The sequence below is a fragment of the Rhinolophus hipposideros genome (assembly GCF_964194185.1).
Source record: "Rhinolophus hipposideros genome assembly, chromosome: 26".
In the NCBI taxonomy this organism is placed as follows: Eukaryota; Metazoa; Chordata; class Mammalia; order Chiroptera; family Rhinolophidae; genus Rhinolophus; species Rhinolophus hipposideros.
The window spans coordinates 2,281,739-2,296,383 of NC_138072.1; the positions used below are offsets into that span (position 1 = coordinate 2,281,739).

The 14,645-nt window shown below is 37.9% G+C and overlaps 1 long non-coding RNA gene across 1 annotated transcript in view; it reads left to right on the plus strand.

The window, feature by feature from the left end:
* LOC308493315 overlaps positions 1 to 14,645 on the plus strand; it is a 61,914-nt gene that overhangs the window by 37,821 nt on the left and 9,448 nt on the right. The window contains exon 3 of the long non-coding RNA XR_013992670.1: positions 571 to 696. This is a non-coding gene — a long non-coding RNA (uncharacterized lncRNA). The remainder of the gene's footprint in view (positions 1 to 570; positions 697 to 14,645) is intronic.

The window sequence follows — 14,645 nt, forward strand, 5'->3', positions numbered from 1 at the left end:
CTGTTAATATATTTTCTGTGACACCAATTCTATATATGCTTAAACATTTTGTCAGCTTTATTCACCGGTGCCTGTCATAACCAGAAGATACTGTGCCTTCCCCTAGTATTTTAATACTCTAATGTACACTGAGTGTTTAAATAACCATAAAAGCAATATTTGTTTGCATAGTGGTTGGTATGTTTACCTTCGCTGCTCCAGTAATTTTGCTAAGACAGTCAGTCTGTCTTGGGCTGATACTTGTAACCATTAGCAATTATGGATTCCAGAAAGATGTTGACATGAATTTTTCAAAAACAACCATTTCAAAATCAGACACAAAATATACAGCGTATTCTCTTGGATTGTTTTGGGTTGCCCTTCACTCCCCCCACCGGCCTTTCTGGTTATGTTAACTGTAAGTCACTTTGCATCATATCCCCCCCTCCCGCCCCCGCCCCTGTCATAGGAAATTCTGCATCACTCTTGGGTTGTTCCTGAACATTCGTAGAAAGATGAATTATTTTCAGAATCAATAAGCAGAATTATTTTTACCTGATGGTGTTTTTACACATCATTTCTGTTTTGTAGAGGTTTGGGTAAAGTCCAGTGATGTACTCTTCGCTGCCAAGGAATTCATCACATGACAGAGGCCTGGCCACCAATCGGCAGATGGGTGCTTTCTTCATGTGACATACACGTTGCGCTCTGAGGCAGGTACGGAGTGTGCCTGGAATGTGCCCTCGGGGAGGTCCCTCTCTGTTCTTTATTCATCCTATGCCACAGGTGAGTAGCGGGAAACACTGGGCACACGCTTTCCCCCAGAAGCCTCCCCTGTAGTGCTCATTTTGGGACAGGCAGCCAAAGAAACCCTGTTTCTACTGACGACACACCACCTCTCCAACACTTGGAGGGCAGTACTGATGGACAGCTAGCTCAGTTACAGGCTTTGGTCCTACTATTGTTTGTTCGCTTGTTAATGGGTGTTTGACAGAAATGCTCAGTGAGTTTGAAAGGTTTCGTACCAGAAATAGTGCCAATTAAGATTTTTAAACTTTTCTGTCATTTTTTAAATGACTTTTAATTTTCCAAAGAATTCTCAATCAGGAAATGGATTTTTAGAACTTGGTTATGCTATGGCATAATAAAATGTATCAAGGCAGAAGAAAAGAAACAGACGATTTCTGCGTACGACATTTTGCTTTCTACTACTCAAACGACTTGACTGGGTTCTTGTCAAGATTTTCCCACCCGATAGCATAAATTTGACAGAATAAAATGTTACTTTTGGCCATTAAACATACTGCTTTCTATCATCCCCCAAATTTCATCTCTATGAGAAACTGGAAGTAGTCCTTAAGAATAATGAGAATAAAGAAATAGATACAAATGATATTTATAATATTAGGTTCAATCTTGGCAAAACCATTTCTAACTCAGTGTTTATTTTTTTTAAAAAAGATTATTTCTCATTTTTTATATAAAAAAGAATCAAAATATAAATGCTTAAGACCTAAAGTTTACTGGATCCTGAAAATTATTAGGTGAGTGCAAAAGTAATTGAGGTTTTTGCCTTTATGTCTAACCTTTCAAACCACAGTTACTTTGGCACCAACCTACTATCACTGTCATGTGATCCAGACAATTTCTATGTGTGACGTACACGTCCCACCAATGAGCACCAGACTGTGTGCCGACCACGGCAGCTGGCTCCTTGTGTTCGTTCTCCAAAGATGAAGACATAGTAGATTATCTCCCCACATCCTGGCTTCCGCTTAAGAATGTAATATCAACGTGTAAAATTGAAAGCCCAAAATTGTTAACAGTTCACAAGGTTTGGCATAATTTCAGGAGTTGCTCGGGAGCGAATTCATTGTGATTTTGCATGTGGTTGTGGTATATATTTTATGACGGATGATGAGCTGCTAAGGTTCCTCACAGAGGTCGTGTGTGTGTGTGTGTGTGTGTGTGTGTGTGTGTGTGTGTCTGAGCGCATGTATGTATTCTACTGTCTTCTAAACAACATAGGTCCCTATTCTTGAAGAAGAAAAATGTATAAAAAGGAGAAGAAAACTACAATGTTCTTGATTTCTAAGACACAAATGCTACTAAACAGCCCATGTCAAGACATTAGAAGTTAGGCCTGCCACTTTCAACCCAGATGTGTGTATTTTGGGCACATTTCTTGAGCACTGCATAATCATAAAGTAACCTAAAATAACAATGGAAGAAAACTAAGCTCTGCTGATAAAATAGACTTTACTTTTTATGTGATGTTAACAAAACGACTTAGATGGGAAGTGAAATCTGTCTTAGCTCAAGACAGAAGCACAAAGATATGTCCCTACTGGACAACAGGCATTGGCACTGCAAGATCAAAGGGACAACTTTATCTGCATTGCGACGACAGACCAAAACATTTTTGCAGTATTCCTGTCTCCAAGCTAGAGCTTATGTGTCTTCAATGGCATTTAAATTACAGGCCTTCTGCAGTTATGCAGTCAAAACACCACGTCATCTGATGAGACACCGTATTATAATCTGTCAGTACGTCTTATTTGAAAATTCTTCTAAACTGTACTTGTCCCCCGTTTTCTCTTTCGCTAGAAAAATTGAACAAATTGTCTTGTTTGTGAGTTGACCTCAATTTTTTTGCTAGAAAAATTGAACAAATTGTCTCAGAAGCCAGGGTTGGGAGTTGACCTAATCAAGCTGGACAAAAAAACCACTTTCGTGGATATTATTTTAACTTAATTGGAATCAGTTTATAGATTTTTTTTCATCCTTTTTTCTGCAATAACCCCTCCACGTTTTTGTTTTTTAGGGTTTTTATCTTTCTTAGATATGATATGATACATGTATATTCTAGACACACATTAACTAAAAATCAAGAATGTGTATCGTTTAGAGAATTATAGGTTAATTTTTTTCTCATAGCAAAGAATTTTGTGTTAAACTCATAAATACTAGAGTGACTATTATATATGTGAAAGGACTTCTCTGAATTCTGTTGTAGCTCACAATATAGATGGTGTACTTCAACTGGCACTGGAGAGAAAAGTTTTAATTTGAATACCTTCTTTTAACAGAATGTTTATTATAATGACTTAATCAAAACTTTCTAAAAATTAGCACTTTACTTACAATATTCCTGCAGATATAAAAACGAGATGTTAGATTTCTACAGAAGTAGTGGCTTCTTCTCAAACATAGATATAAGCAGGAATATGGAATCAATTATTTTGTGCTTTCAATATTATGTATTGATAAACAGTTATCATAGGTGTTTAAAAAAGTAAAATGTATTTTGTCTAGGAGCATATGTTAGATTAATAACTGGCAGATATCTTTGCTTTCATGCTTCAGAAATACAGCATGGGACTTCATGCATCTTCAAGTATGTTTACATAATTTGAAAATATAATGAGTTTTTAAATCATATTAAGATTGAGATGCAAGGTGCTTGTTGAGAATATGATTTTATCATGCCCATGGGAGGCATTTATGTTTATTTTGTAATTAAAATGACAGTACCTTAGATAAGAGTCAACTGAGAGAGTTTATACTGGAACGTATCTGTTTGTTTCAGAAAGAAACAACCATTACAATTAAATTGGTTCTTAAATTTCCAAATGAGTTGAACCAGCGATTACTCCTAAAATTTTTGTGTAGAAGATTACCACTTCTGTACGCTACGTGTGGAGAAGGAAGGAAGGGACTCACCAGACATGGAGTGGGCTGGAGGAGTGAGGTTTGTTCCTGGAAATGTCAGGGGTCTTTCAAATGTGTCACTTCCCTGAGGACTGCAGAAGAGAGTTACTGAGAATGGGGACAATATGTCACCTTTTCATAGACTCCTGATTGGATATCTCCACACTTAGTTGACAATTGGAAGGAAATCCTGACTGTCAGAATTCGATAAAGCTAAATGAATTAGTATCTTGATTTGCAAATATGTGTTTTCCTTGTACTGGAAGCAAAATACCCAGTGATTCTTAGGGGCAAAAGAATAGAGTAAAATGAAAAAATTCTCCGTGTGTGGAAAGCAGTGGACTCGATATCCCCATTTTCTTCTCCCCCAAACCCCGGAATATATTTTAGAATTATTTCTGGGACTCTGTTATTTGATAAATACATAAGATTATGTGCAATAGAATGAACATGTGTAAACCTAGTATCTGATGAAGAACTAGAATAGTACCCAAATGGTGCTCTGCCCTGATTTCCCCCTGCCCCAGAAGTACTATTACCCAGGCCTCCACGCACAGTTGTGCAAGGTGTGTATTCTACAAATGGAAGATCTGCCTGCCCTCATGTCCAGCTGGGCCTGGTCTGAATAATGCCACTGGAAGTGGACACTGCATCCCTCCCACACAAATGATCACAGTGACACTGCCACTGTCACGAGCTGCTGAGGGCCTGATGGTCTTTTCATGTATGTGATAGCTTTGTTTCTTTTGAGCGGTAAAAAAATGATAGCATTTCTGGATAATCTTACTAGAACCAGCTTTGTTCCCTCGAAATTGTGTTTCTAAGCATCATCTATATTGCCGCATGTCAGTTATATGTTTATTTACTTCACTACTACCTAGTATTTCATTATGTAAATATCCTCATTTTCTTTTTCTGCTCTCTTCTTTTACATTTGGGTTGTTATCGCTTTGCAATCACACGCACTGTTGCTGTGAAAGTCCTTTTGTGTCTTTTGATACGTGTGGGTAAGAAAGTATGGACTAAAGTATGGACTAGAATAGGAATTTCTGAGTCTTAAGGTTTGTGGGTGGGTTAAGGGCATGTATGTGAAAAGAGAAACTTAAGAGTTCTAATGAGTGTATATAAAGAATATTGGGCTATACAAAGGCTTTGTTTAGAAAACCCAAAAAGGTTTCAATACTGCCAGCATGTGTGCAATACTAGTTGTGCATAGGCATGAGCTCCATTTATAAGGAGCTGTTTGGGTGGTCCCATAAAATACCTCCCTTTCTAAATCAGTCACTCTCTCCAAATCCATTAGCCAGAAGAGGAAGCAAAGCCAGAAACCCTTTTGGTTATCTGAACATGGATTAAATGCATTTATTTTAAACCTGGGAAATGGGGATTCAAATGAGAGGATTCAGCCAAAGCAAAAATGACCAATTTTATTCCCTTTCCCACACCCTGTTCAAGTTATTTTTGGAGACACTGAATATATACACCCAAAACTGAAGGTTGTGATTACAGTTCTGAGTATAGAGAGGCAGAAAAAACATACAGAAAGTTATTAGATAGGAAGACGTTTGGAAGACGTAAAGTATACGCGATACAAACTTAAACCATTTTTAAGTGTCTTCAAATACATTCACTAGCATTGTTGTCCAGTTCAGAAAGGATTCCCACTCAATTTTCTTCATGCGTTTTACAAGCTATTCCTGGAAACTGCATGTTAATTTTTGTATTACCCTGTACTGTAGATGTACCAGTGTACAACTGACCATGTGAATTATATACAACCCTGGGGGGAAAACACAATCATCAGATGTGTGATTGTGTTTTCCCCCCAGGGTCGTATATATGAGGGACACACGTGGGTTGCCCAATATGTACGTTTCGAGGCATGCAATCCTGTGCAAAGACTGGTGAATCACAGTGCATGAAGGACTCTTTCTGAGCTTTCCACACAGATGGCTGCTGCAAAGCATAACCAGGAACAATGAGAAGGAGGGTGGGAGCAAGGGAATTAAAAATAAGGGGGAGGGCTCTCTATAAACAGCTTTTATTGTTCCTTAATTTCATGACCACTGAAGCAACCACCAAAAGAAATTCTGCCACTTTCTTTTCACAGTTACTATTCTTGGGTACATTATAGCCTTTCAAAAATTCTCAAATTGACCACATTCCATTTAGAATTGTTCTTCAAGTCTTACGCCTTGTATACCATCAGGTGACTTGGGGAGTAGGTTTCTGTGTTGGTTTAATGCCATCTTCCCCTCGGTGGTCAGCATCACGAGAGTGTAGACCATACACATCACATTATGATGACCTCACGCAGGATGGAAAGGGGGAGAAGGAAACATCCTCTAATGTTATCGTACACCTATCCAGTTTATTCCAATCATTTTTTAAAGCTCTGTCGCTTCCTTTTTCACCATATCTTGAAACAATTTATGTCAAAGAAGCATCTTGGCACAGGAAATGAGTAATTGTTGCTGTAGACCCTCCCGTAGGAGCTACAGATGTACCTCTGACCATATGCGATATATAAAAATCCTGGTTGTTCTGTGTAGAAACCATCCGTGCATTCCACTTCCCATCGAATAGGGTCCAGACTCCTTACCACGGGGGTGAAAACTCATCGTATTCTGAGCTCAGGAATTTAGCGTCTTCAAACATCCTCTCTATCTTTCTCCTGACCTTGAGTTCCAGCCATGCCTGTCTAATACATGTGTACTGTTTCCATAAGACGTGGATGGTTATGTCCCATTACCTTCTCTTAAAAACGCTGTCTCCTTGGAATGCCTCTGTCCATTTTTCTTCATAAATAATTTCTACTCATCTTTGTAATGCACAATAATTGTTCAAAGCTTTCCAGAGTATTTTCAGGGACTTAGAAGTTAGAGAAAAGAGACTATTCAAATGAAAAAGAATGGAAGGATTATCTAGCCCAATGTTTTCATGTTTTGGTTAAGGAAACTGAGGCACAGAGAGAAGACATGGCCCAAGACCAATTACCCATCTCTTGCCAATCTCTCCAGTGGTGATCACTGCAATTCAGACAATTCTAGAATGAACCTTGGGAAATGTGTTAATCTTTCTGAGTCTAAATATAAAATTGGGAATAAATGTAGGTAATCCAGCAGAGTTCCTGTCTTTCTGTCTTTTCATAATCTTTTCTGATTCCTGGATCAGCCCTTTAGTCAACACGCCATTTGTTCTTACTTTCAGAGAGAACTGGACGACCCTATAGCTGCAGAAGTTGTGCTTAGAATAGGGCTGTGGGCTTAGATTTCCATCATTTCAGACCTTCTGTTCACCACTTCTGCTTACCTGGGTACTTTGGGCAGGTTACTTACCTGCTGTGCCTCAATTTCCTCATTTGGAAACCGAGAGTTGTTATTTGGTTCACTCAACCACGCTTAGTCAGAGCTTTCCCTTCTGGGCTGTGGGGATTTATCAGTGACCCAGATGAAATTCCTGCTCTAATGGAGGTTCCATTCCAGTGGAAGAGGGCAGATAACAAACTGATAAGTTACACCTGTCCTACCCATCCTCCAACACATGGTGAGTACTCTTTCTTCTTTCTGGAATTTTCTTCCTGTAGATGTCTAAAGGCATAGCCCCCTCCCAGCACTCAGCTTCTTATTTCAAAGTCACCTTCACTGGTTACCTACATACTTTACATTTCAATCCCATGCTTATCACAGTTCATATTCCCTTTCCTGCTCTATTATTAAAAAAATCTGTTGTCTTTATGACCAACTAACATGCCATATTCTTTTACTTGTTTGTTTATGTTGCATCTTCCTCACTAAAATGTAATCTCCATGAAGGAAGGGACATTTGTCGATTTGTTCTCTACTCCATCTTACAACCCTAGAATGTGCCCGTCATCTACCAGGTGTTCATTATGTATTTATTGAATGACTACATTAACGTCTAATATAATGTCCTATAGTAATACTTATTAAGCAAACTAGAATACAGTAAGTGGTTAGAGAGTGTAACCAGGGTACCATTTTAGATAGTCTGGTGAGAAAGCCCTCTCTAACAAGGTAACCTTTGACTAGAGATGAATGAAGTGAGGAAAATGGACCATGGAGCTCATGGAGACATTCCAGACAGGAGACAGCATGTGCAAAGGCCCTGAGGCTCATTCATATTTGGCATGTTCTGCTATTGATGAGGAGGCACATATGGCTGGAGCAATGAGTGAGGGGACTAGAAGTGGGAGACAAAGCGAGAGACAGCATTCAGACCATCTGTAAACCTTGGAGAGGACAGTGGGTTTGACAATGAGTGCCTACCAAACAGAGCTGCAGAGAGGTGCTGAGAGAATAAAAGCTCTTAGCAGAGTATTTGACGGCCACATGGTATTCAACTCGAGCTAGTTATCGTCTACCATGGACTGATTCACAGTTCTAAGTCATGAAGGCAGTGAAAAGAAACACAGCAATGAACGCTCAATTTTCTTCCTAATCTATATTCTTTTTTTCTTTTCTTTTTTTTTTTATTAGTTTCAGGTGCACAAGATAAAGTAATACTTAGACGTTTATCATTATATCCCTCACACTGTGTGAACCCCCTCCCCCATTCACTATCCCTCTGACATCGCACACAGCCATCACATTTCCACTGTCTCGATTCCTAATGCTGTACTCTGCTTCCTGTAAGTATATACATACGTATATATATACACACATACATATGTAAATTGTAGTTGGCATTCATTATTGTTCAGCTTCAGGTGTACAGTGCAGGGATCAGGCATCTATATCATCCCTGAAGTGGTCTCCCAAATGGGAGCATGTCCATCGGATACCCTACACAATCTTTACAACATTATTGATTACATTCCCCAAATTAATTTTCAAAACCCCGTGGTCATCTAGTGGTTACCGATTGTTTTCTAATCCCCTCACCTTCCCCTTTATCCCCACCCCCACCGCCCATCTAGCAACCCTCAGTTTTTCCTCTATGTCTTCAAAACTGTTTCTGATTAGTTCATTCACTTATTCTTTTCTTTAGATTCCGCATATAAGTGAGATCATATGGTATTTGTCTTTCTCTGTCTGACTTATTTCACTTAACATAATGTTCTCCAGATCCATCCATGTTGTTGCAAATGGTAAGATTTCTTTCTTCTTTATGGCTGCGTAATACTCCATTGTATAAATGTACCACAGTTTCTTAATCCAGTCATCTACCGATGGGCATTTCGGTTGTTTCCATGTCTTGGCTATTGTGTATAGAGCTGCAATAAACATAGGAGTGCATACAGATTTTTGAATTAGACTTTTGGGTTTCTCTGGATAGATACCTAGGAGTGGAATTGCTGGATCATAGGGTAGTTCCATTTTCAGATTTTTGAGATACCTCCATACTGTTTTCCATAGAGGCTGCACCAATCTGCAATCCCACCAACAGTGCACAAGCGTTCCCTTTTCTCCACATTCTAGCCAGCATTTGTTGTTTGTTGATTTATTGATGATAGCCATTTTGACTGGGGTGAGGTGGTTTCTCGTTGTGGTTTTTATTTGCATTTCTCTGATGGTTAGTGAGGTTGAGCATTTCTTCATATGTCTGTTTGCCATCTGTATGTCCTTTTAGAAAAATGTCTCTTCATGTCCTCTGCCCATTTTTTGATTGGTGTGTTTGTTTGGAGTTGAGTTGAGTGAGTTTTTTATAGGTTTGTGATATTAACCCCTTATCAGATATATAATTGGCAAATATCTTTTCCCATTCAGTAGGATCCCTTTTTGTTTTATTGATGGTTTCCTTTGCTGTGAGAAAACTTTTTAGTTTGATGTAATCCCACATGTTTATTTTTTCTCTTACTTCCCTTGTGCGAGGGGCTATATCAGTAAAAATCTTACTCTGCGTAATATCTGTGAAGTTTCTTCCTATATTTTCTTCTAGGAATTTCATGGTTTCAGATGGTTACATTTAAGTCTTTAAGCCATTTTGAATTTATTTTTGTATATGCTGTAAATGTCATGGTTACATTTAAGTCTTTTAGCCATTTTGAATTTATTTTTGTATATGATGTAAGGTGGTCCAGCTTCATTTTTTTGCATGTGTCTGTCCAGCTTTCCCAGCACCATTTATTCAATAGACTGTCGTTATCCCACCGTACATTCTTGCTTCCATTGTCGTAGATTAAATGACCACATAGGCATGGATTTATTTCTGGGCTCTCTATTCTGTTCCATTGATCTATGTGTCTGTTTTTATGCTAGTACCATGCTGTTTTGATTACTGTAGCCTTGTAGTATAATTTGATGTCAGGTATCGTTATACCTCCCACTGTGTTCTTATTTCTCAAGATTGTTGAGGCTATCTGGGATCTTTTATGGTCCCATATAAATTTTAGGATTATATGTTTTATTTCTGTGAAAAACGTCGTTGGTAGTTTGATAGGAATTGCGTTGAATATGTATATTGCCTTAGGCAGTATGGACGTTTTAACTACATTAATTCTTCCTATCCATGAACATGGAATGTGTTTCCATCTATTTGTATCTTCTTTCATTTCTTTCTTCAGTGTCTTATAATTTTCTGAGTACCGATCTTTTACTTCCTTGGTTAAATTTATTTCCAGGTATTTTATAGTCTTTGGAGCAAGTGTAAGTGGGATTGTTTTTTTCAATTTCTCCTTCTGATGTTTTATTATTGGTATATACAAATGCAGCTGCTAATCTATATTCTTTATGACAACAGCTGGCACACAGAAGGCATGTTAGGGTAGGAAAGGTTATGTGGAAAGTTACCCTTAAGAACATGTATAAAGACTGACAGAAAAGGTATGTCCCATGGAGCAGTCACACCCATAAAACCTGAAACATTTCCGTCCTACTGTGTGTTATGGAGTTTCCCATAGCTGTACTTGATCAAATAGTCAGTCAATGGAATGACAACAGTTTCCAGCCACAAATATGTTTGTTCTGAACTACTATTCGATCTCACAAACACACCAGAATATAACCTGCCAGATCATTTACATCTCTTTACAAGTTTTGCCCTTTGGAGGAAATCATTTTTTTATTATTATTAATAACATCAATCCGAATCCTGTATAGGTTTATATTCATCCAAAGCAAGAGAGTACAGGGTGAACTTAAAAGACTGCTTTATTATATAACCTATCGATCAAGATTTTCTATTAAGTATTTTCTACAGTCAGCACATGGTCCAGAATTTTAAATACATATGTTGGCATTTCTGAAGAGAAAACTTGCAAATCATTTAGTAATTCATTGTCAAAGTGGCACCATAGCTGCTCGTCCCACTTCTCCCGAGAAAGAGGACTCTACTTTCTCAAAAGACTCAAATAGGAGTCTTGGGGAGACAAAGAGGGGGCTAAAACCGAGGGTCATATTTATACTTTATAGTGGGGTCCAGTTCTTCGTATAACAGTGAGCACCTAATACTTTTAGCAAATCTTATTTGTCAAGTTCAAAAAGCACGTATACCCTATTTAGTTCCAAAAGAGTTCTAGAAATTGGTTGAGAAAATTCACTTAGAGTCGTAGACGGCAGGCTTTCAATTATTTTACTCGTCCAAAGGGCATGGCCATTGGGCAGACTGCCTACTATATGTGATAAATTCATCCCATTTGTCCTGAAAACTCGTTCATATTTCCAGTACTTTGAATTTTGGCCACCTAATTAATTGCTATTTTATAATTCCGACACTTCAACTTCTGCAGGGTTGCATTTTTCCGGCCTGTGATCACACTCTCAGCAGACAGCCAAGCTGCAGAAAAGGGCACCAACCCGCTCCCTGCTGTCCGTCGGCTCCATAGGGACAGTCTGTCTGATTCACATGCTGGGTCCCTCTGGACAGGAATGCCTGGGGCGGGGATGCCCGGTCCTTAGTCAGGGGTGCTGGGCCTTGGTTCTTGGTCCCTGGCCCTGTGAAAGTTGTCCCTTGATTCCTGGCAGAGAGCTATAAGACCCTTTAATTTCAAATATTGGCAAGTAAGTGAACTTCGTTTGAAAAAGAAGAGGGAGAGAAGGGTTGGTAATGTACTCAGGGGTTTAAGAACGATATAAAAAGTTTTATTTATTACAAAATTTGACTGCTTGTCCCAGGGAAAAATAATGCAGGAAAAACCCATGAAGCATCTTTGCCCTTCAGAAGAAAAAACGAGTGGACGTTTATGTGTTATGACATTTTGAGATCAAATGTATTTGCCTGTGGCTGTTGGGGAGATGGCGGGAAGGGCTGGCTGGAGCGGTTGGCCGTCGGTGTGGCACCAGTGTGGTGACAGTGGTCGGAAGGCACTGCCACGTTCTAAGATCTTAGATGCACTTTTTAAAAAGCAAAAAATAAAAGAGACAAACAATTAGAATAGGGAATAAATGATGTTGGAGTTAAATATTGTAAAACTCTACGTTGTTACCTTCTAACTGAAACAACACCAAAAAATAAACTCGTAAGATGACACAAAAATTGAAAAAGGGCTGGAACAATGATGACGCTCCTGAAAGTCCGGAAGAGATGTTTAGGTTGACCATGAACTTCACTGAACCCCTAAGAGAAGAAGAGATGATTGTGTCAAATAGCCCCCCAATCAGGAAATGACTTCTGGCTTTGTCCCTATGTATTTATGGGCAATTAAGGCAACTCACTTACACTTTCCATTTTCCTCTTTTGTGAATAAAGTGATTTGGTTATACGAGGTGAGTGAAAAAAAATCTAAAGAATTGGAAATTTAAGTACTAGTCTATTTTGATAGGAAGTGTAATCTTAGTACATTCTTTATAGTAAAAGAAATAGATTGAGCTTGGATAATTTGTCAGAATTACTTTATCAAATCACTATTCATTTTAGAGTTACTTAAGAATTCTTTTTATGAGAATACATATTTATGCTTTTAACTAAACGGGAAATAATCCAAATTTATACTCTCTGGTACTCTATAATCAAAGATGTAGTACATACCTATTTACTTCTAGTATGATAATATATGCTCTATTTGGTATCAACTCCTCATTTTGATATTCTCTGAAATGAAACCATAGACTTTCATAACTAAATTTCATGAAGAAAAACAAAGAGAAAGCAATTTTAAAAGGTTTTTTGTTTGTTTGTTTTCCATTTTCTTAAGGTAAAACTGCTGTTAGAATGATATCATACCCATTTAGAAATCTTTTTTCCTTCTTCCCTCCCTCCCTCCTTTTCTTTTATAACTAAGAAAAACATTTAAGTAAGGGTAGCTTTTGGTGGAAAAAAACACTTTATTTGTTTGGATTTGGGGCTCTGATGTGCACTTCCTAAGTCAGTAGGCAAAGTGGAGGTTTGTTTTTCCTGTTTGCTTGTAAACGGAACACATGGATCGTGTCTGTTTGGGAAATTGAACTTCAGGTTCCTGAAGACTCCTTACACTTCCAAGGTTTTGTAACTACCTGAGCACATGTAACTGGGAATTCCAAAGCAAACTTATAAATGCGTCAAGTTAGAGAATTAACACAACGTCCAGATTCAGCCTATTCTTGTTGAAAGATATTGAAAACAGCTCTGGCATATATTGTTAAGGACAAAGCTCAGAAATCAAGGAAGAGGTGCTGAGCAAATAATATCTAGGACATGTACAAAAGCATGGAAATAAGCTTAATGCAAATTATCAATCTGCACTCAAACATTTCATCAAAAAGAAACATTCTTTCACACTTTGAACAATTATAAAGATTAAGTCTTAAGCAGTTTTATCAAATGCAGAAATTGGAATAAAATGTGTTCCCCATCTCCCACCCCCACCATCCCATGGACACACACAAACTGTCCTAAAGAAGAAATGCCATGTTTTGGAAAAATATACTATTTACAAGCACATAAATATACTGAATTTTAGGAGACATCTGTTTTGTATTTCTCAGTATGCTTTGTATATTTTTATTCCATTATTTCTCTCAAAGTATTCCAAATTTGTGATAATGGATATACATCTAATTTTAAAATTTTACTGTCCATTCCAATAAGATATCTTTAGTAACCATAGAGGCTTTCAGAAATTGTACTGTCCATATAATATTAGTTTTAACTAAAGTAAAAAGTTATATTTAAAAGCAGTAGGAAAATCGAGCCTCTTGCCATTCCTTCTGCCATGTGCCTCAGGCCACCTCCTGTATGTAATAGAAAGGAAAGCTTCTTTGTTGATATCTTTTGTCTCCAATAGACATTTTTAACTTTTTAATACTAATTTTTTTTAAATCCCAAAGAAACGATAATATTTATCTGGACTGCCCTCAAGTAAATGTCTCCAGTAGACTGTGGGAAAATATGGCAGCTCAAGGGCTCATTGAAAGATGCGTCATGGAGCCAGTCTTGTTTACCAGAGTTGTAGCCTCGTACTTTGGGTCCAGAGAATTATGTGCTTTCACGGTCGCTTTTAAATCAGTACAGTTAGCAAAACTGTGTGTCATTCAGATGATCTGACAAACTTGGGCAGAGTGTAGAAGTGAGAATGTTAAAGAATTCAAATGAACTTTTAGGTGAACGTGAAGATTTAGGTCAAATTTAAATGACTATTGAGGTTAAAAAAAACTCCACTTAGTAAACTATTTTTCATATCACAAAACAACAAGAAGAATTAAGGGGATTTTTCTGACAAGTTATTGGCAAAATTTTTTTTTTCTTTTTTGGCCAGAAAATAAAAGCTGAAAATAGACCGAAGCATGATGTATTTTTATAGCTCTCCCTCCAGGATGACAGAATTTCTCTGTAAATCTCATTATGTAAACTCTGCCTTCTCTGTGGCAAGGATGAGGTGTGGAGAGAGACTGATTGGGTTGCTCGAGTCAGTCAGCATGTTGGAAACTATTTTGAAGGTGCTCAGCCTTTTAGGTAAACTACGTAATTTGTTGTTTTCTGGTCAGAATTTCCTCTTTGGAGCAATAAGCACAATCTACCGTTGTAAGAAAGGCAGCGTTAGATACAAAATGATGAGTATCTTTAGACAGGCATTCAGA